Raw genomic sequence first — 23,031 nt, 5'->3', positions numbered from 1 at the left:
CACTTTATCAGCTAGTTGGATACCTTATAATGATGTTCAGCCTTTGGACACAATGCCTTAGGCAGACTGCTGATGTGTGAGGAGCCCCGCGTACATCTGCCAAGTCATACAGATTTTTAGGTGTTCATGCAGATTTCAGTGGGTGCAGAGAGAAAGAAGAGGTTAAAAAAAAAGAAAAGAAAAAAAGGTTACTGTAAAAAGTGCTAGTGCTGTGACACCATCATCTCTGGGAAGTGATGCCTGTTAGAGGGGAACAGGACCTGAAAGATATGGAGGGCTGCTTGACAGGACAACTGCGGTGGCATCTGTACTCAGTCACTACTCTTTCATAAATATATAAAAAAATATGTTGGCAAACAATGAGTGACTTAAAACAAAATTTGAATTTTAGAGATTTTGTTCTTCTTTTTAGTTTGCCTCCCAAGGACCCAATTATCTGGAGCATGAAAACAGATGCTTGTATATTCACCATGATCAGACAGTGTTTTGCAGGTGCTAAGCCCACTTCTCTTGGCATGATTTCTGCCTGCTGGAAAGGAGAGCGGTTTATGACCTCTCCAAAGGAGAGCTGTGCCAGCATTTTGCATTTTTTTCTTTTAACTGTCACACACGCACCTGCATGAAAATTGGCTCGTGTCTTGTTAGCAGAACACAGAAGTGGTTCCTCTCTGTGCCCCAACACTGCTTCAGTCCAGTTATTCCTGTTAATTATACAGGAAGATGGAGGAGAGGAGAAGAGGCTGCTGGAAGGGCAGGGTGGCCGGAGCAGCAGGCTCACTTATGAGCAGTTGAGCTTTATAAGAGAAGTCCATGTTGGGCTCTAACGTAGATACGGGTCAGACGGCAGACAGAGGTCTGTATTTAGGTTTGTATCAATTTCTACACATTACATCTTGTCCTTTCTCTTAATCTTGCAGATTTTGGAGGGAGATGTAAGCTCTGCAACTTGGTGGTGTTGCTGTTTGCTGCTGTGGTAACACCCTGCACTTCCAGGTTGGGCACTAGCCTATGTCCCAGATTTCTTCCATCTGTTAAGTAATACAGTTTCACTATTGGAGAGATTCACAGCAAAATCTGTAATTCTTTTCAAATTCGAACTGGGCCCATGGAAAGCTCTAATCTAAAATACCTTTCTCTGCACCCCATGTGTGGGTTCTAAGCTGGAGGTTAGCCCACCATGTGGGCTTACTTGCTCTCATCCTCACAAATGTCTAATTTTTTCCTAAACTTTGAAATTTGATGTTGTGTCTAAAGGCCACATATCTAACGTGTGTTCAGGTTTTCTATAGGCTAACAGGTTACTTTGGTCAGTGATGCCTGTAGGACAGTGATTGAGATGCTACTCAAATATATTTGGAAGTTCTGATGAAATGATTTAAGCAATAACATCACCCACCTGAGATCACTGGTTTTGCTGATTCTTTCTCCTTGAAAGTGCTATGACTACAGTTAGGAAGGTAAGTGCAAACCCACTTCCTAGGCTGATGTTTTCATACTGTTTTCTTTGGATGTCAGAAATAAATGCATTTGATCGTTAAGCTCTATAAAATTGAGCTATAGTTTATCGTTTGAGTCCATATTTCACTTCCAATTAGTTTCCTGGGGGTGCTTGTTTTTATTGACCTCTTTTTTGCATTAAAAGCTCATGGAGTAATTTGTGTTTCTAAGAACCTTTGCTCATATGGCTTTGGCTGTGATCTTGCCAGCGCTAATGCACTAACCAGGAGCAGTGTCTCGATCAGGAGCTTCCAAGTGAAACAGAGAAACTGCCGATGGAATAATGATGATAATACTCATTTGCTTCAGTGCTGACTGAAGTGGAAGTTGTGTTTGATATTAAAGATTACCTACTGATGACAGATAAAATAAGGGGGGAATAAGCATTGTTTCTTCTAATCTTTCCTTTTGAAGTATCTTCATGCATAAAAATGATAATTTTGGAAAAATGCGTGTTTGAAAGCCAGAATGTACTAACGTAGTGCTTTTCAAACCAAAGGACTTTGTATGTTTTTACAAATATTGATGAAATGTCTCTGACACAAGAGAATGCAGTGGTTTAAAAAAAAAAAGTCTGGGGTTGCACAGCAAAATCAGACACAGGACAACTGGAAAAGGTTTTTTATTCAGTTTGTCTCCAGAACTACTTGGATTATTGACTGTTAGAGTATAAACTCTCAACCAGGTGCCTACTCTATCTAGTATATCCTATGCTGGGATAGATAGTTTATTTCCAGAACTATCAGTCTATTAATTACAAACTCTTAGACTGTTGACTATCGGCCTGCTAACCCCCCTTGCGGTGCTGCTCTCCCCCTGTCCCCAGCAGACCTGCACGGGGCTGCCAGTGGCTTTTGCTCAGCCAGTGGATTGGTTTTAACCTCAGGCTCAGGCTGGTCGCAGCATCGCAAAACCCTTCAGCTAAGCAATGACCTGCCTGGTGGTTTTGTCCATGGAAGGACTTGAAGAAGAGCCTCAGATCAGAGCGTTTCCTGCCGTCCCCACCTCCTGTAGTGCTGAGGCATCTCCTGCGAGCGGCCGTTGCTCCCAGCAGGACGTGCTGGTGCTGCTTCATGTGCAGAGCACCCAAGTCCCTTGCGAGGAGCAGGAACTGTGTCGTCCTCCGCCAGGAGCGGAGGGGGAAGAGGGAAGGCTGCAGGGCTAGGCATAGCAGTGCCCCATTTCTAGAGTTTTTCCGTTGGGCATCTCCCCCACGTGCAAAATGTTCTGACAGTGTTTGCTCTTCTGGTGGCTTTCGAGCTCTTCCTTCAGAGCCCAGCAGAGCTGTGATCAGTGGGGTTGGGGCTGCAGCCTTGGAAGAGCCGTGCTAACAGGATCTGCTGCAATCAAAGCAGCCAAGCACTGTTTCTTCCCACTCTTACTGGCCTTTCTGAGGGGGAAGGGAGCAGAAGCCTCTCCTTGGCAGGTTCCCATCACCCATCTTCAGCATTTAAATGTACTGGGGAGATGTTTTCCCTTTGTCCTCATTGCCTGCCTTCTGCGGTCAACTTTGGCTCTTAGGGACTGAATCCACCTCTCGAAGCTCTTCTGCCTTTTCATTGACCGGCAGGAGTGTAGGGAGACAGAGGTCCTGCACGAGGAGAAAGATGAGGCCGTTGATTAGCTGATACTCACAGAACTTGTCCTTCATTTGTGGGGCAGCTGGAGCTTGTGTTTGATCCTACAAGAAGTCAGCTCCGCTCTCAGACCAAGCTGCTGAGGAAGCCGATATTTGCCCAGAGGAGCTGTGGCTGCCCCGTCCCTGTCAGAGCCCAAGGCCAGGCTGGACGGGGCTGTGGGCAGCCCAGGCTTGGGGGGTGGCATCCCTGCCCAGGGCAGGGGGTTGGATGGTCTTTGATGTCCCTTCCAACCCAAACCATCCCACAGTTCTGTGATTTCTTTTGCTTTTCCCTGGCAGCTCCCAGGCACTGTGCTGCCCCTTGCATGTGGACAGGGAGGGAGAGAGGACAAAGAGCCCGAAACAAAGGGTGATATCACCTTGTACTCTGGTAGAAGAGCGCTTTGCTCAGGAGCTGTGCAAGTGGCTGTCCTCAGAATGCCACCCTCAGGATGGAAATGATTGTTCAAATGAGCTAGGTATCCTCCTGGATGTATTGACAGACATAACTAGTTCAGGTTTGCATGTGAAACCTACCTGCTTTCTCTAATTTCAGGTCTCTGTAGATCCTAATATGTTTTATGTGCAGCTCCATGAAGCAAATTACTTCTGTCATGTTTAGAAATTTTAGCTCACTTCCAGAGAAAACACTTCAAGAATCTGTGAATCACAAATTCTGTGTATGTGTTCTCTGCAGGCTAAGATATCATCTTAATACTGCAAAGAGAAATACCTCAAAAGAAGTTCATTTTATGATACATATTCATCCCAGAACCTGGTGTTATGGGGTGGGACCATAACTCCCCTAAGACCTCCACATGAATTTTGCAACCCAGATCTTGTCTGAAGATCTCAGCTGAGAGGAGAAACCGGAGAACCAGTGAAATTTAAGTTCCCTCTAATGAATGGAGTACTAGATGGAAGGAAAGAGTGTTTTCAGCTGTAGTGATTTCAATGGATCGTCGATCATTAACTGCATTGTTTTTGTTTGGGGCTGTTTCCACCTATAATTATCTTCTTTGTTCCTTGACTCTCATGTTGAAGGACCAACAGTACCTTATCTGCAAGTGAAGGGTGAAACAGTGAAATGATTTAATTCTTGAGCAGCACAGACGGCAAAAGGAGGCAAAGACTTGCAATGACTGTCCATCTCCACCTGCTGAACAGGTGCAGCAGGCAAAGGTGGGCAACCCTGTGACCTTTTCTGCTGTACATTGTAGGCTGTGGGCTGTCTGGAGAGACTGAAATGACCCATTCAGTCCAAGGGGCTGGATCCTCCCTGTCCATGCTGTGCACCAGGGCTGGGGCTGTCCCTCATCTGTGGAGCATCACGTCCATCAGTGGCCCCACTTTGCTTAACCCAGCATCAGAGCTGTCCCCAGGAGGATTTCTGACTGGCGGTAGGGTTGTAGGATGACGTCTCCAGTTTGGTGATGGCATGGGCATGTGCTGGTGGAGCTAAGCCTCGGTGGGAGTCGCTGCAAAACTTCCCCGTTTGAGCTGTCTGATAGTGTCAGAACAGCAGCCGACACAGGTGGGACCTGAAGAAGCCACTGGAGGTAGGCATCAGCTAACTGTCAGTTAGTTTGGTTCAGTTAGGCTTGTTCTGCAAAAGGATTTGGTTGTTTTATTAACTATTAGTGTGGCTGGGGAAAAGTATCATGCCTAGCAGCTCTAAAAGAGGTGTAGGAAAAAATGCAGAACAGAGACTTTCTTTCTGAGAAAAGATCAAAAATGCATTTTTCTTACAAACCTCCTCTTTTTTTAATCTTGTTTTATTATTTTATGTGACTTCATGGCCTGTTAATACCAGCAAAATGGGCTGTTACATGTCAAATCACGCCAGCATTTCCAATTGTTTCACATGGTATACTCCCAGTAGTATATTTCTTTTTTATTTACTCTAAGTACTGTAGGCAGATGAATGTTAGCTTTATTTTCAGGTCAGAACAACTCCTGTTAAGCATTACCAAGAAATATTCTTATACTTGGATATGGTGAGTAGAAATATTGTTACTGGTTTGTCATGTGATTGAATCAAATAGGAAATATAAATAAGTAAATAGAAAACAGTGTTTTAAGTTACCTCAGTATTATTTGGGAGGAAAGAATTTTTTACTTTCATTATTATTATAATTATTAGTGTTTTTAATTTCAGTATCTTCTCCATTATAGGGAATTTTGGGAAGGAACTTGTGATGTGCACTTTGGGCTGTAATCAAATCTTGAAATAGTGATGTGTCAGGAGAAGCAGAAGCCTTACGCTCTGAGTGCGATTGTAAAACTTTCTGCTGCAGCTTCTAATCAGGTGAGAACTCAAACTAAAATTGATGGAAATCCTGCCTGTGGAGTTTTAGCCTTGAGAAGTGAGATGTGAACCGAAAAAAAAAAAAAAAAAGATGAATCAATGCCAAAAAAAAAACACAACACGATCCGAAGAACTGTTTCTAAAGAAAAACTGTACTAAAATATTAATGATGGAGTACAACAGATGGCTCAAAAGGTGTAATACAATACTGCATGCAAGAAGAACTTAGCATAATTTTACAGACAAACAAACAAAAAAAGAATCTGAATGTTGAAGTTCTGGTAAGTTTAAGAGCATGAAGAAGCAGAAACACCAGGGCAATTAAGAATCCAGCCTGGTGGGACAGATCTTGTTCTGAGGGTAAGTTGCTGAGTTTCAGAGAAATGGAAGTACTGTTGCCCCTCTGGTGGTGACCCTGATACAAGAAGGGTCACTACCAGTTAATGCTGCTTTTCACTGACTCTATTCTATTATCCAGTCCATGCAGCATTGAAAATGCGGTGAGTGAAAGCACTTAACTGAGCAACACCTTCCTAGGAAGACTAGATGTGACCCTTGGCCTTGGTTGTGTAGTCTGTGGTTGCCTAAACCCCACTGGTCTTGTTCCGTGGCCACTTGTAGCTGCGCAGGAGAAAAGTTTTTGCCGCCTACTGTCCGCTGCATATAACTATTTCTTTTGCGTCCCCTTCCCCGTCATCCAGCTGGGGTTGTAGACCTACGTAGCAATCCACACAAAGGTGTACGTTACTCTGTTGGTGTTAGGACATGCCCTTGGGCATTTCTGTGCTCAGTCCCCACTTGCCCACAATATTAGGAATTGTCCCAGGTTATGCAGCTCCAGTCCAACAGTGTTTTTATCTGTGGCTTGGAGTCTGTACACCACGAAGTGTACAGCATTAGCGTCTGCTCCGTGTTACTTTGTATGTGCTGTCCTTAGGTGGCAGTCTTAGTTGCAGTCTGTCTCAGCAGAAGCTTGATTTTCTGGTGTCTTTTCAGGAAAAAGGGCATGGATCAGGTGGAAGTGTTTTGGAAAGTGATGCTCACATAGCTGTATTCCAGTATAAATTACAATCAGCAATAATTATATGCTTGAGAAATTTCTAAACATCATATCCTGCAACCTGCTATTCTCCTCTGCTCCAAAAAAAGAAACAACACAAAATCTATTCCCCTGATCAAGAAGGTCTTTGTCTCTTTTGAATCTTCTGGAGAAAGTTGTAAGAGTCCCAGGAGTGTTTGAAATTAACCACCATATAATAGAGATGAGCTGCATTTCCAACCACTCATTTCAACTACTGTAGCAAAAAAAAATGTTAAAAAACCTTCCCTGTTCTGGGACAGAAATGCTCTTCTGCAGTAATTAATTCAATCAGTTGTTAACAGACAAATAACCTCATAAATCAAAGCAACCTGTGGAGGTTCCAGCGTGGAAATTGCAAGAAGATATATCAGTGGCAAAAGTTGTTTTACTGTGAGATTCGACGTTGCCTCTGGCTGCGTGGGAGGAGTTGATGTGTGGACTTAAACCCTCTGATAGTTCTCCCCATGACTCACAGGTTTCTCTCTTAAATGTGGGGCTGGCCCCAAAACTCCTACACCATGGGATGATTTGGGATGAAAGAAGTGCACTGAACTCAGTTTCAAAGCAACTACAGGAAATTGGTCAACGCAGTCTGTATGCTAAGTGATTATTTGTGTAATTTAAGTGCAAATTAAGAAAATCATAAGTAAAGGTAAGTTCTTAAAGCATGAGGAGGATAAAGCAAGAGGCAAAATGTGCATCTGCAAAAGCTATTCCAGTCGTGTGTATAAATCAGGAGACTATGTGCTCAAGTAGAGAATTAGGCTGAGTTGCCTGCTGTTACACATTTAAATTAAGCAGGAGCCTAATAGCTTTTTAAAAATCTGGCCGTAAGTGTTTTTTCTCAGGGAAGAGATCATCTAATCAAAATAGTGCTTTAGAAGAAAACACTAATACTGAACATGAGCAAGGAGCTCTAACTACTGATAAAAACTCCACTGCTAGGGTAAGATTTGTTACAGTTGGTAAAAGGCTAAAGTGGCTCTTTGCAGCCAAGCTGCTGGTGGAGATGGGAGCCGGGGAAATGAAACGATGCCACAACGTTAACAAAATGAATGGCATCTCTGTGCTTGTGGTGGGCACTGATGGAAGGGCTGGTTTATGTTTACTCGCTTTCTTTGCTTTATATTCTGCTGCTGCTGAGCTGTGCTGGGGTTTGTAAAGCAGTAAGCCCCTGGATGTCTGCTCAGCAGTGTTCAGTCACACGATTTCTTCCTGTTAATGTTTCATTTCCACGTGAGGTACAGGATTCTACAGAATTCCTCTACTTTGATCTTTTGAACTGAGCTCTAAAACAGGCTGGAGAAATTTCCTAGAAAGTTTTGACCTGATTCCTTGTCGACATGGAAAGATGCAGTGGTGTTCAAATCAGCTGCGTCGAGGCGGTGTCAGGAAAGCAGCCCTTCCCTGACCCAAGGAGCCGAGGCCATGCTCAAAGCGCCACGCTACAGCTCAGGAGGCTCGGCTCGATCAGCTCCCTGCGGCTCCAGCAGGTTGTTTCTCTACCTGCAACAGATTATTTGGCCTCTTTACCAAAACGTCTCTATCTAAATAGAGAATGTCTGTGTGAGCTCAACACAATAGCATGTGTGCAAAGTATTTTTGGTACAAAGCATCCGTGTCTTTCACCTACCATTGTTGTACTTCGCGAATACCTGGAAACTGGAGTGAAATACAAGTACTTTTCCTGCAGAGATCAGTTGTTGAGAGGGATTTGAAAAGCACGTTCAGTCTAATTGCATTGCTGCCTGTCAGAGCTTTACAGAATAGCTAAATTCACTTTGGGTATCAGGAGGCGAGGTGAGGGGTTTTAGATCTGCTGTTAGAAGACGACCTGAAGGTGCCCGCACTGTCTCTGGGAAGGACTTCACCTGACTCTTTTGGGGCTTGGTGTTTACTGTCTGCTGCGGCTGGAAATCCCTGGACAGATGGAGAGACAAAGGATAAAGGGGAGGCCTGCAGCAAAGGCCCCTTCTTCTTCCCCTTTGGTATGTGCTCAGGAGAAGCAGGAAGCTAACGGGGCCAGCTTTCGTTCCTGTCCTGCTGCTCTGACTCTTCTGATGCCGACTGGGAGTGCTGGGCCGTGCTGGAAAGCAGGGGGCTGCGATGGGCAGTGGGTGGGAGACAGGCCCAGGAGGCAGAACGTGTCTGGGAGGAAGGACGGAGCCTCCCAGCAGGGAGACAGTTGTGTCCAAACCTGGCAGGAGGTTCTGACTTGGTTCTGCCAGCACACTGCATACGTTTTAATTTTTTTCACTTCTTGGTTTGTTTTTGTAAAATGCACTATTCCGTTTAAGTTAAAAACTTCCCACGTAAATGTCTACATCTGCTTCATTGGAGATGCGATTTCAGCTGTCCGGGAGCTCACTGGGCATAAGCAAGAGAGATTTAATCTGTTTGAATTATTACTGGGCAGCTCATTCAGGAAGAACCTGAACGTGCTATTTGTTCTTATTCTTCAAGGACTTAAACAAACCTCATTTCTTTGGAACCTAAGTACCCAGTGTAGGGGGCAGGCAGGGACTCGTGGGTTTTAGGTCCTTCAGAAAGAAGACACAGAGCTATTTAGGACCCTCAGGTTTCCTCTTCATTAAGAAACTATATCATGTTTACAGCAACAGCTTTACCACTGCTCTCTACTCATCCTTCCCTGAGCCTACAGAATGCTACAAAGAGATGCGTTTGTTTGGGATGGACAATGATGAAACAGAGTAAGGAATCAAAGACCTTTGATAACAGTTTAAATTGTAATGAGAACTTTATTAGGGGTAAGATGTGCAAAGCCCCACTTACAGGAAGAAGATGACCAGCAGATCTTTATAGGGCTGAGAAACGTTTGTACTTTATATTTGAGTCCAAAGAAGTTTCTGATCATTTCTGTGTGCAACATCTGCTCCAGCTTGTTGCTGTAGGAACTGCTGAAAGGTCAGCACAGCACTGGGCTGTGGGAACGGTGGGGCTCGTGAGTCCTCAGACAAGGAGGTGCCTAATGCATCATTAGGTTGCAACAAGAGGATGCTTTCCTGACATTACTAATTCCTGAGCATCTTTTGGGAGTGTTCAGTATGTGAATTGTAGTGGCTTTTAATATCTGAAGTAGTATTTAACATCTAAAGATGGAAGATTTCTATGGCTAGGCTCTGTGTGCTTCCACCCACTGCTCTGTGCTGGCAGAGGCAGCACCACCACGAGCTCCAGTCCTGTCTGCAGCCTTTGCCTCACTGAGTGTCGCAGGGAAAACTTTTATTCCAGCCCCTGGCACAGTGCTGTGCATGTCGGGAGCCTTGGGACAGGTAAGGGGAGCCCTCTGCACCCCGCTGCTGCAGCACGCACCTGCATGGTGCTGCTGCTCCTTGTTCAGTCCTTCGGTGTTAACAGCTCGTCCTTTGTATGATGAGTTCGAAGCCTGCTAATCTTGCATCAGTTGTAGTCTTGTCTAAATTCTGACTTTTACAACCGTTACACTAGAAATAAAAGGATTAATCAAACGCCAGAAGATTACTAGAGCTTACCACCAGTCAAAGTTTGACTGGCGAAACGTGTTAATCACTGCTCGCTTAACCAGAGCACAGAACTGCACTCTGCGCTTCTCCCCCTGCTCTTGTCACTGGCATCCTGTGTAATGTGGAGCTCTGGTTTTGGCAGATGCAGAAGAAATTACATTGCTTTTTGTCTTTTAACAGGTATGTCTCTGTTGGGGTTCTAGACATTCCTTAGAGATCCTCCCCAAGCTTATATACCAAAAAGGTAAGATCTGAACAGCAAAGTTTATCTGTAGAAATTTGATTGCAGACAGTTACAGAATTATTTGAAGGTTTACCAAGTACTGCAGAGCAGTAGTAAATAAGTAAAAGCAGAAGGATAAGCTGCACTATTTAACAACCCATTTATTGTATTTGACTAATTAGAACATAAAGCCGTTTCAGCAGTAAGCTGAAGTTGCTTCGTGTAGCATAAATGCATTTACTTCAGCAGTACATAATAAAAATCCTAGACCTTTAAAGCTATTTTGAGGGTGTGAATTAAACAAAAACAGACACAAAACCTCCTTTAGAAGAACCAGTTTCCAAACTCTTGAGCTTTTCATCTGCACTCTGTGAATTAGTCTTGCTGAAATAGCTGCTGTGGACAGGATTGCTGCAACACTTCCCTAGTATTAAACTGAACTTGGAGGAAATCCTGTTACATCCTTTTGACAGCATCACCAGAGAAGAAAATAAACAGAAGTTTTTTTGTTTGTTTTGTTTTTTTGTTTGTTTGTTTTCACAACCTAAACGTGTCCCTTCAGCACCAAGAGCAGTCTCTGCACTTTTTCTCCTGTGTCTTGAATGCCCCCTACTCAAAGACACAATTTGCAGGATATAAATGGGTATCTTTTTTTTTTTTTTTTTTAAGATATTGTTTCCATCAAGGTAGCTATCGACACCCTTTATACCATTTTCTGTCATCTTTGTCTGATTTGAAATTTACAGAATGGCTGTCCTTCCTGCAGCACTCTCATTGATTTGTTTTAGAAAGAGAAATGTTTCCTTCACACAGCTGGCACGCAGCTCAGGTAGGTTCACAGGCTTAATTTTCTTTTTAACTTTTTGAGTGAATTTATAGTGGGAGATGTTCCCTTCCTTGTGTGGTCCCCTAAAACTATTGATATTTAACTTCTGGGGACCAGAGCAGAGCATATGACCACCTGGCTGCACCTCACGTGCATGGGTTCGTACTGCATTATACGGATCTGCGAAAATCCTCCTTTTGTGATGGCACTATCTTAACACCTCTGGTCCTGGGCCAGGACTATATTCTAGACACAATGGTACTGCCAAAAACTCTCAGAAAATGCTTTGAATAGTATTTTCAATGCATGTATGAATTTCTGTGATAAAGTAATTTAAGTAACTCTAGGAAGATGCGTTGGTAGGTACAAGACAGAAAAGTGACGAACAAAAAAGCCATATAAGAAATGCGTTTTTTCACGCTGCTTGTGTCTGCTGCAAGGTAGGCATGGCTGTAAATATATAAATCATGGCCTCATATATGTTAAAGGAAGACTGTGAAGAAAGCCGAAGCTCATCTAGACTTTTTCCACATGGTGGAAAAGAGTCTGTAGGATGAGAAAAGTACTCATCAGCTTTCAGGAAACAATAAAATAACGCAAAGAAAATATAGGAGCCAACTGATTTAATGTGTCACCATTTGCAATCTATGCATATCACTGTTGCAAACCCCAAAGATCTTGGTTTATTTGTGACTAGGAAATGGAGACCAAAAGCAGCCTCATATATAAATACAATGGATTTCACAGCATCACAGTTTATTGTCTCTCCTTCAGCCATGCAGGTTATACCTCTGAAACAATACTGCGGCCATAATAGGAAAACTGTCCTACCCAGGATTTATGAATTTATAAAGGATATAGTCAGTTTTGTTGTGTGATTCAGCACTAAATCACTACTTAGAGATGTCAGAGCATGCACCAGATAGGAAAGCTCTCAAGGAAGGATGCTGTGCGTTTTCCAACGCAGCCATTTGGCACCAAATGGTAATAAAGGAGGCAAGGGCTGAGCACCCGACCTACCCCAGACCCAGCCAAAGCGCTTAGTGAAGTATGCTGGTAGCCAGCACTAGGAAGACAGAGCTTCAGACAAGTATTTGGATTTTTTTTTTTAATTAGGAAATATATTTTGTAAGGCTTGGATGTAACTCTGATTGCTTCATCCTGTCCTCACCTCTTGGCTTACTTTCTGCCCATGAGTTGGTTAGGACAGGTCCCAGTTAGGTGCACATCATGGCTTCTATTTTCCTGCAAATTTAAATTCCCATTCCTTTGTATCTGCATTATGTAACACGCGGCGTCTGATAATGTGCTGCAGCATCTATAAAAGGGTTTTTCCCATTTCATAATTGAAGATGGTACATTCAATTTGAAAGGCGGGGAGAAGAAGCAGAGGTTTCTGTCCCCAGTCTGATTGTCGCAGGGAGGGTTCCTCTTTCATCCTCGCAGAGGATGTGCGTGTTGTGAGACACGTTTCCGAACAGCAGGCGCAGTGCTGTGTATCGAGGCTCAGACTTCAAATGGGGCATAATCAGGCATTTCAGGCCCCTGCGAACACTCCTGAAGAGTTGGCCTGATTTTCAAAAGCACCAAGCAATTGACATCTCCTATTGATTTCACTGGGAACCAGTCAGCCCTCAATGCATCAGAAAAATCAGGCTGGTTACTTAGAAACCTGCAGATGGTTTTTAAATCTACGCTCTGGGGCTGTTTTTGTTTCAGTGCTGGAACTAGACTATGTTTTCCTCTGCTGCATATGCTCCTCATATGCTAAGCAGCGCTTCTGCTTACTCTGCAAACAGTGCCCTTTCTGCTGCACTTGGCCTTGGAAATCCTGTATATAACACATTTGTGTTCTCTAGATCTGCTTTGGGGAAGAGGAGTTTGGTGGTGGTAGTCAAAAAACCATTCTCTGTCTCCTGTGTTTCTCAGAAATTCTCCAATTACTTTTGCTGAGCTGGAAGTACTTTTTTTGGTCTGTGCTGATGGATTCCCTCTGCCACTGACATGATTTGTAGTCACTCATGTCTACAGGTAACAATTCCCTTTCCCCTCTGGGTTGTGTATTGTCCATCATCCACCTGTCAGCCAAATGTCTGCTTTGCCCTTTCATCCCAGCCAAATAACCTGGGTGTTTGTTAGCCACAGCAGCCGTCTGCTCTGCTGCTGTGGGGATGCTGATGGGGTGTAGTTAGTGGGTGAGGTACAGGAACCTCGACCTGGGCATTATCTCAGAGCTTGGTCACCTTGTTGGCATCCCTTGTCTCATCGCAGGGTGCGTCAGTGCTGCCCATGGGATGCTGAGGTTGACTGGAAAGATAAAAGGGGTACGTGAGCCCCCGAGCACAAGATGGGGAAACGCTGTATCTCACGTTGACAAACTAAATACAGACCAGCAACGTGGTGCAATGTGGCACATGTTATCCTGGGATGCGCTGTTGGATGTGTCCTGTGCATGTGGCAAACTGCTGTTACTTTGCTTTCGTTGGAAGTGGTGAGGTCTACGTCTGCCGTTGCCTCCGGTTCTGGGCAGTGCGGTATGAGAAGGATACAGACGAGTCTGCAATATGCTGAAAGGCAGCAGTAAGAAAGAGAAGAGGTCAGAAAAAATGGCCTGTGAGCAGCGTTTTGTCATGGAAAAGAAAAGCCTGAGCTGCGACAGTAGCCGTGTCATAGGTGAAGGGACCATTTCCCTGGTGTCCCCTGGCTGTCTCCACAAGAACGAGACAAAAGGATGTACAGTTTGCAACAAGGAAAACATAAGGTGAGTGTTGGCTGCTGGGGGTTGAGAGGCTGCAGCGTGCCGCATAGGCGGTTGCGAAGGTTTGGAGAATCAGTTGGACAAACGGCTTTTGGCACCGTACAGCTTTTGGAAGAAGGTCACTAGAGAAGGACGGGCAAAAAGGGACACCCTTCCCCTTACTGACGGGACTGAAGTTGTCGATGGCTGTCACAGCCGGGTGCTGATTTCCTTCCGCCCAGCGGCTGGGAACATCCCGCTATGCTGACTTATATGTGTAAAATAATTCATGGGCTGGAAGAAGGCGTCCGGGGTGCTCGCTGTGGCCCTGTACGGAGGGGGCTTGTGGCTGCTCTCACGAGGTCCCGATTGCTCCAGGACAGCTGCTTACAGGACTCTGCAGAGCACTGGGCAAAGGTTTGGTGTAGCCATCAGAAGACTCACTTTGTGAAAGATGCGATTGATACTGTTCAGACACAGGAGGCACGGAAAGAATTAGAAACAGATTCCTCTGAAAGAAGCAAGACAATGGGATATATTACAGCATCAAAACATTCTTGGCAGGTGGAGTGTATATATCAAGTACTGAAAAAACTGTTTGGTAAGTGATACATTTCATATTAAAATATATAAATCATCCACTTGGAGAAGAATTGGACTCTCTGGGCAAGTACATTAGCTACTACATCTGACATACTGCCTGTTAAAACAGATATATTAATTTCAAAACCTGATAATCATTGCCTAGCTTTTTATTTGTTCCAGGATAAAACTCAGAATGAGATGCATCATTCACAGCATCTGACAGTCATCTGTCTGTTACTGGCTTGACTGTGTCATTTCAGTGCTGCAGTGCAGTGAATAGTCCCTAGTTTATCAGTGTATCTAATGATTAATATATACTCCCGTTACAGTAAATATATATAATAATAAATTAGGTAATGTAACCATAATAAACTTGCTATATCTAGTGTGTAACCTACTAAATCAAAATTAACAATTACTAATTGAAATTATATCCCCTAGTACAGCATTATATAAATCAAAGGCATTTTCTCTCACGTCCATGCATCATTCAGAAGATTAATCCTCCAGCAACTGTAAATGTTTTTCTACTGCGTTCATTTGGCTAAGCTGGATAATGGTAATAGCCTTGGGGTTAAACACACAATACAGTGTGTTAGAGCTGACGTACTGATTATTGCCCCGTACGTCCTAAGCGCTCATCAAACTGCAGTGGTGAGGCACTGGGCCATGGGGATGGCCAGTGCTCCACACCCAAGGCCCATGGGATTCCTCGGTTCTCAGGTTTTCATGGAGATCGTATTTACCCAGTTGTCTTTTACCCTGTGTGCTAGGACACAAAGGACTAAGACACAAAAAAAATTAAAAAAAATGCTAATTTGAAAGAAGCGTTGGTGACCTGTTTGCTTCCAAACCCACCAGTGCTCTCCTTTACTTCCCACTTGAAAGACTCAAGAGGAACATTATTAAACCCCTTTTATTTTCACTCTCCAACGTCCCAGACAGATGGGAACATCAATGGGAGCTGCCCCCAGGAGAGGGCTGAACAGCACAGCCCCAGACAGTGCTGCATCAGCCCAGCGGCCTTGGGTCGTGGACAACATCTGGCTCGTGTGAGCGGACCCTGCCAGGGGGACTGATGGAGAGCATCTTGAGAGAAATGCTTTTTATGAATGACTTTAGAGTGAGTTTCTGTAGGGATCATCACTGGCCCATCAGTAAGGGTCTCTGAGGAGCTCTATTTTGCAGTGTGCGCAATGGGGAGAAATGCTGATTCCTCGGGAGCCAGGAAAGGGTGAGAAGAAGCCAGTGAGACAGCTCGAGCTACCTTCACTTGCAGCAGCTTCACAAAATGTCCTAACCGTACACAGAAAACCAATCAGAGGTTATGCAAAGCTCTCGTGATTACTTTGCATTTTCAAAGAAGATTGGGCATTGGTCCAAACCCATAATCTGTGCAAGGGCATGTCACAACAAATCGGAGAGGGATAATTAGAATTTTATGAAGAGTGGCTCTCTATAATGCTACCTACTGTTTACTTACCAACAATTTTAAATTTAGCACCTGATTCATTTTATATAACATGAACTAAAAAAACATTTTCTAACAAGCTTATATTTGCTGTTAGTTATGTGTGTGTTTGTTTGTTTGTTTTAAAAAACCTTGTTTCCCCAGTGGGACCGATGTGCATGCACGTGTGTCTGTCTGCTCATAAAATGGTATTGTAATATATGAAAGCACAGGAATATGGCTTTAGCAGATAATAACTCTTGATTTTGTTGTTCCAAGTGTTTTTTTCTAGAAGTCAATGAAAGTCCAGTTCACTCGAAACAATAGCACTTTGAGAACCATTCCTATGCTTTCCAGAAGTGTGTGAGGAGATACATGTAAGAGGGAAGTCTAAAAGCAAGGTAAGGTGTGACATTTTCTTCCTTGTCTTTTATTGAAGTTCTGTAACTTTGTTAGCTAGAGTGGCTGTTGTGTTTTACCCCAGATAGGACTCGATTTCATTGATATCTAGCACCAGTACGTTGTGTCCAGCTGTGTATAGTCATTCAACATCTCTTTTAGAAAAATTGTGCTTTAGCAAGATACTACTTTTTTACATTATTGATGTGTTACAATTACTTTGGCTGTATGGATATTCTTATCCATGGGCTAATCTGGGAGTATTAATCTACCCGCTGCCCACACAAAGACTTATTTTGAAAGTCAACACACAGAATGTAGCTCAGCATTAAGTATTTTTATCATCTTAATAAACCCCCTGAAATCAGCAAAAGCAATACATACAAGAAAATAGTCATCTGTTATTCTTCTTCGTGACATTGAAAAGATAGAAATGTGAGATTTTTCAAAATCTTTATTGTTGAATTACTTTTAACCCAATTCGCATAATTCGAGCATCTTCTTTTTCCGCACAAATAGTCATAAACAACCATATGGCTAATTGCTTACCTAAAGTGTATTCCTTTTTGAACAAGTGCAGCACTGGCTGTATCCCCGTTGGCAAGCGGTGTGATGCCGTGAGTGTGGAGGTAAGGCCTCCCGTCCACATCCATACCATGCACGTTCCCGTGGGATGGTTCCCCACGAGCCACGTAAGGTCCCAGGGGCTGGCACATGAGGTGCATGGCTGAGGGTTGGCTTAACCCCAAGGGGTGCAGCCGTCATCTCGTGCTCCGCAGTGCAAACTGAAGCATGGTGAGTGGAGGGCAATGGGGAGGTTTGCTCCCTCCTGACAGCAACCAAAATGCTGACATAGGTGCACACGCTGCATACCACTTTCTTGTGGCCCTGTTCTTCACATCTTGAAAGGATATCGAAGAAACATCCCTTCATATCACTTCTTGCTCCTTGTGATCATTGTTGAGGTTTGAAGTGCTTGGGGAGCCACGAGGCAGGGGCAGGTCAGCCTATGCTGTGCCCCGCAAAGAAGTTGCCTCCCTCCACCTGCCTTAGCACAGTGGGACCTGGGCACTGCTCTCTGCTTCTTTGCAGGGCTGTAGTTTGAGGGGGAAGAAGGACTGAAAATTCTTGGGTATGTTATCCCTAAGTGCAACCTGACATTGGACTGACAGGTATATGAAACAACTCAGATTTGCTTCTTGCTTGATTTGGCTTCAGGCATTTGAATCCAAGTCTCCCACCTATGAGGACAATGCTCTGGAAAATCTTGGCCCTGCTCTCAGAAGGACTTTTTCTGTGCTTTCACCAGCAATGGTAGCATCATGCTGTGCTGTGGCATACCCACGGTGATCAGCCGCATGTGCGTGCATCCCTTAGCACCAGCACAGCAAGGTAACTGAGCTTGGGCAGTGTGAGGCGTTGGCTTATGGGTCAGGATTGGAAATCCCGTTAGACATCAGCAAGGTCCAGTCTGTATGGGTAAAATGGTAAGCTACAAGGTGCTGCGAAATTGGGAAGTATTGTTTTGTGGTAGTAATGATTAATATTAATAAGCATAATAGGTTTTCATGATGTGGACAGGGTGAATAGCGGAATGGATTCAGGCCTTTTTATTTTCTTCTCAGCTTGTTATTATCTAGAGGAAAAAAAAAAACAAAACAACAAAACACAACACTAATTACCAGAAGCTAATAGCTAGTGTGTTACTTACCCTCTTAATTAGTACCCTAATTATTAAGTGCAGTGATAACCACTAGTTAGAACGTATTTGCTTTTTAAGACTTTCTTGTTTATCTGTCTTCCTGCTCTGTCTTTTTAATAACACTGACACCAGCAGAGTAGCTGCAGAGAGAATACCAATAATTTCCCCTTGGGAAATGAGTCATTTTGAGCCTCCTGAATGCTGTTATGATTTTCATTCTGTTGTAAAATGCTTTTCACCTTTGTACTGTTGCCTTGTGTTAGGTTCTGACATGAAAGCACTAACACTTGAAATTGTGAGGATGAACCCGGGGGAGCAGAAAAGGCCACCTCAGTGGCACAAAATCTTGCTCAAAGTCTTCCATGTGGGAGGCAGGAAGGCTTCTGAACAACGTGGAAGCCCATCTCTAAATCCTGCCTGTCTCTTTGGCTGCCCATCTCAAAATGCTGAAGCGGTCAGTGAAATATTCCCCATCATGTCTGTTTAAAGTCACAGGGTCATCGTGGGATGTGTTTCTCCTGGTCCCACTGGTAAGCTCTTGCTCTCCATCCTGTGGCATCCAGGTGCTAGGGGCTGCAGTCCCGTGTCTCTGCTGCATCCCAACGTGTGGCGCCTACTTCGAGAGGAAGGGGTGGCTGTGCAGAGTTCATCCATACTCGAGTGAAATGGCCAGCAACTACTTGTGGATTCTTAATAAAATAGCCATTTGAATGGAAAATTGCACCTAAATCCCTGCCAAAAATCCTGTATTGAGGTGATTGGTATTTATGGGCCACTGCCAGAAGCTGTTATAATACAACTTTTTTATGGAGTCTTATTAACTCTTTCCAGGGAGCAATACATTCTAAGCAACTGAAGCCTATTGAGTTACAATTTGTCACAGAGGGGAGGAAAGATCTCTTGGCTCCAGAGCACAATGTACGGACATGCTCAGTTTGGATGTGCTGTAGCAAACCAGAAAAAGTACTTTGCTAGTTGTAAAATCTAATGGCAGGAGGAAGACATCCCTGCTCTCTGCCCTTGATTCTTGGCAGTGTGGATTACAAAATGCTGCTGCTTAAAGGGTGTGGATTAGAAAGGATGTTAACTACATGTACAGTTACTGTTTCTATAGCCTCATTAGTATGCGCGATGTTTCACACTGATTTGACATTGTCTCTGCCCTAAGGAGCTTGAAATTTAAAGGCAAAACCCTGTGACCATGTGAAATCTGAACATTGCAAGCAAGGCTCTCAAGAAAGGATTTGTGAGACTGTGAACAAATACATTTTATTCAACATGTCAAAGCAGGGAGCAGGCAGGGAGGCAGAGGTAAACAACTGGAGCGGAGGAGAAAAATAATGAGAGAGCCCTAATTGTTGTCAGCTTGATTCCAACCTTGCTCACCCAGACAGACGTTGCTGCATCTTTGTCAGTAGAGGTGTTTCTGATTTGCAGCAATCCAAGTGAGAACATCTTCCATGCTTTTATCCAAGTCATCTGCTGCTGCAGTGTTTTCAGACCCGTGTGTTTTGTTTTGTTTTGTTTTTTGCCTCGCTCAGTATTTCTGGGCGCACAGGGTCCCTGAAAGAGCAGGAGGCAGGATGGGCAGGCACCCGGTGGTGCTTCTCTGTGCAGGGGCCCAGGCCAAGGAGTGGCAGGGGGTTGTCTGTGCTCCCACATGTGGCAATTTCTTCCCGCACCTGAAGCTAGTCCCATTTTTACAGGGGTGATTTTCCACATGTGAACCTCATGAAGTTTAGCAAGGCCAAGGGCAAGGTCCTGCACCTAGGGCAGGGCAATCCCAAGCACAACTACAGGCTGGGCAGAGAATGGATGAGAGCAGCCCTGAGGAGAAGGACCTGGGGGTGCTGGTTGATGAGAAGCTCAACATGAGCCAGCAATGTGCGCTTGCAGCCCAGAAAGCCAGCCCTATCCTGGGCTGCACCAAAAGCAGCGTGGGCAGCAGGGAGAGGGTGGGGATTGTGCCCCTCTGCGCTGCTCTCATGAGACCCCACCTGGAGCCTGTGCTCAGCTCTGGGGACCCCAGCACCAGAAGGACAGGGACGTATTAGAGCAAGTCCAGAGGCCACGAAGATGAAGGGTCTGGAGCACCTCTGCTGTGGAGACAGGCTGAGGGAGTTGGGGTTGTTCAGCCCGGAGAAGGCTCCGCGGAGACCTCACAGCGGCCTTCCAGTGCCTAAAGGGGGCTGCAGGAAAGCTGGGGAGGGACTCTTTGTCAGGGGTGTAGTGATAGGACGAGGAGTAATGGCTTAAACTAAAAGAGGGGAGATTTAGGTTAGTTGTAAGGAAGAAATTCTTCACTCAGAGGGCGGTGAGGCCCTGGCCCAGGCTGCCCAGAGGAGCTGTGGGTGCCCCATCCCTGGCAGTGCCCAAGGCCAGGTTGGATGGGGCTGGGGGCAGCCTGGGCTGGGGGCAGGGGGCCCTGCCCATGGCAGGGGTTGGGGCTGGGTGGATTCTGTGATCCCTTCCAGCACAAACCATTTTGTGATATTCTCAGTCATGCCTTTCTGGTCATAGTCCTTTCTTGGACTATGTCATCAGAAATAATGCAGTTGCAGCCCCAGTGTGGCCAAATTACAAGAAGCTGCTACCTGCAGTGTCCGTCTCTCCTCTCGTCCCTGTAGTGCTCCAAGCCGCTTTCCTTTCCTCCTCCTTACATCTGTGCCTTTCCCCAGGGGGAAGTGCAAGCCCCCGGTACTCCCACCCCACCGCTGCCTTGGTGACCCGCCGGTGCCCGTTTGGGGACGCACGCTGCACCCCTCCTCTGGCACGAGCTGCAGAGGCCCCGTGAGCAGTTTGCAGGGCGTTAAGAGCCAGCGCAGTTTTCTTTGCATGCACGGGCTGGAATTGCAAAACAGCATTTTGCAGATCAAGATGCTCGCCAGTCTCAGGGAACGTGCATACAGAAAAAAAACCAACACAGTGTGTTTGCACAATTGCTTTGAGCCTGCCAGCCTGGGCAGCAGCCGTAATGGAGGTGTGCGGTGCAGGCCTCAGCACCCTGCAAGCCCGCACACAGACAGCGACGCGCCGTGTACGTTCACATACCCTGTGCTCAGCCAGAGAAAACAGCAAGCTCAGGGCAAAGCCAGTACGCGCTCTAGGATAAATGAAGCTTGGAGGAAGATTACAACATGCCCGATGCCTTCCTGAGAATAGCAGCGATCACAGAAGATGAGTCGGGGGAGAAGCAAAGGAAGGAAGCTTTTTTGGTCTGTGATGCAGGGGTCTGGAAAACAAAGAACTCCCCCCCCACCTAGCCTGTTAATTAGGCAAAAAATTCTCCAAGGCAGCAAAGCGCCCGGGCTGGGGCTGGCACCCCGCCGAGCTGGCACATGCTGCCCCAGCACAGCTCTGCGCTGCCCGCTCGCCACGGGTCGGGCTGCGGCGGCAGCACAGGTTATCGAGTGACTGAAAAGCTTTTCCGTTGTCCCCTTCTGATTACATGTAAGCCTCATTACTGGCAGCAGCAGATGTTTGTTTCCTTGAAAGACACTCAGACTGGAGAGGTGTGTGCTTTGCTTTGTGGAAGACCTAATGTGAACAGTACTTTCTGATCCCCCCGCTCTTGGCAGTACTGCAAGAGACAACAGGCTTGAAAAAAAGCTTCCCTTTCTGTGCTGGGTTTATAAACATCTCTGTAGCTACACTAATATCATGGGTTTCCTTTTTTTTTTTTCTTCTTCTTTTTCCTCCAGAACTGTTCTACCCAAAAAGGTGTTGCAGGGAGAGCTGGAAAGAGGAAACAAAAGACTTTTTGTTGAGGCTTCGGCTCCTCGGCACACGCTATCAGCACTCCATCTGCTCGCTGGGCCCCAGCTCCCATGTTCTGGTCACCAAGAGTGAGTGTCAGGCCACTAAGGTCATTTATTTACATGCCAAGTAAATGCCACTCAGCTGTCTTCCCAGAGAGGCTGAGGTTGTCATGGTGTCTCCCACATCTTTTCAGTACATCTTTATATTGTGTACTCTAACAGCCTTTCTCAATCCTGCCTACCGCAGTTAAGCTTTGGCTTTTGAGTCTCTCTTTTTGTATCCATGTAAGTGTTTCCATGTAGTTATCTTTTGCAACCATCTATTTATTAGCATCCTCTAATACAAGATTCTCTTCAAACATGATGTACATTGATATGAAAGCAGGTAATTGCTTAAAACTGAAAATGCCTGTTGGTGTTGCAGCATTTAAAAAGAAAAAGCTAATGGTTGCTAGGATGGGGGCTACTATCAATTCAAATTTTGCATGAATTTTGTGCTTTCTAGCACAAAAAAAATGTATGCACTTGTAAGATGTTTGCACACACAGAGATACCTCTGCTGGATCTAGCACCTCAAGTTTCTCTGGGGCCTCTGTGATCTCTGGTTCTGTGAAGATTTTTAGCCACTGTACTAATAAATGGTGTGCATGAATGTTGGGGAAGAGAGTTCCTTCAGGGCTGGTCTGCTCTGAGTGGTCTGAAATTTCATAACTGTTCACAATAACGGCCCGTGGGCAGGAGAGTCTTCCTCTGCAGGGTGTGCTGGGCAACTCATTTCTGAGGGTGGCACTGCTCCCTGGGAAGGAGCGCGTATCAGTGCGATTTCCATGCACAGAATGGAAATCTTTTGTCCTTCCTGGCTGCCACAGAACTGAGTTCAGAGATGTTCCATACATTGTGCTGCATTTCTCTCCCTCCAAGCCTCAGAAGTGCAAGGAAATGTAATAATAAAATTTTTACAGCAGCAGGAGCCCAGCTGAACGGGTAATTGTCACACCATATAAAGGTATTTGAAAAGGTGGAAGGAAAAATAAACTAAATGTCCTCCTTTTACTGGGGAAACATATTATTATTTATGAATAATTTTCGTTGTTGAAGGAAAGTGTAAGATACAATCAGAGAGACCATAAAACAGGAAATGTATAAAGTGTTATTTACATTACATTGGAGAAGAGGAAATCACTGGCAGGGAGAATGCTTATTTTTTTAAAAATACAAAATCAGCTTCTTTAGAATTGCATGCTTAGATTAAATTCTGTACAAAGAATAATCCGTAATTCTTCCTGCAATAGAAATGTGACTTCTGGTGATGCTAATGCCTCTGTCTCAGGTTGTGTTTGTGTC

General features: G+C 44.9%; 1 protein-coding gene across 1 annotated transcript in view; it reads left to right on the top strand.

Moving 5' to 3' along the window:
* The window catches only part of LOC310880496 (uncharacterized protein), a 215,969-nt gene that overhangs the window by 157,762 nt on the left and 35,176 nt on the right, over nucleotides 1–23,031 (top strand). The window contains exons 34-42 of the mRNA XM_083796368.1: nucleotides 1,279–1,457; nucleotides 4,160–4,297; nucleotides 5,291–5,783; nucleotides 6,420–7,156; nucleotides 10,188–10,251; nucleotides 10,977–11,059; nucleotides 12,986–13,087; nucleotides 13,328–16,229; nucleotides 21,631–21,774. The gene's annotated coding sequence lies outside the window, so the exon portion shown is untranslated. The remainder of the gene's footprint in view (nucleotides 1–1,278; nucleotides 1,458–4,159; nucleotides 4,298–5,290; nucleotides 5,784–6,419; nucleotides 7,157–10,187; nucleotides 10,252–10,976; nucleotides 11,060–12,985; nucleotides 13,088–13,327; nucleotides 16,230–21,630; nucleotides 21,775–23,031) is intronic.

Source organism: Anser anser (assembly GCF_964211835.1).
Source record: "Anser anser genome assembly, chromosome: 12".
Taxonomy (NCBI): Eukaryota; Metazoa; Chordata; class Aves; order Anseriformes; family Anatidae; genus Anser; species Anser anser.
The sequence above is the reverse complement of the archived record's forward strand: the minus strand, read 5'-3'. Positions and strand labels throughout refer to the sequence as shown.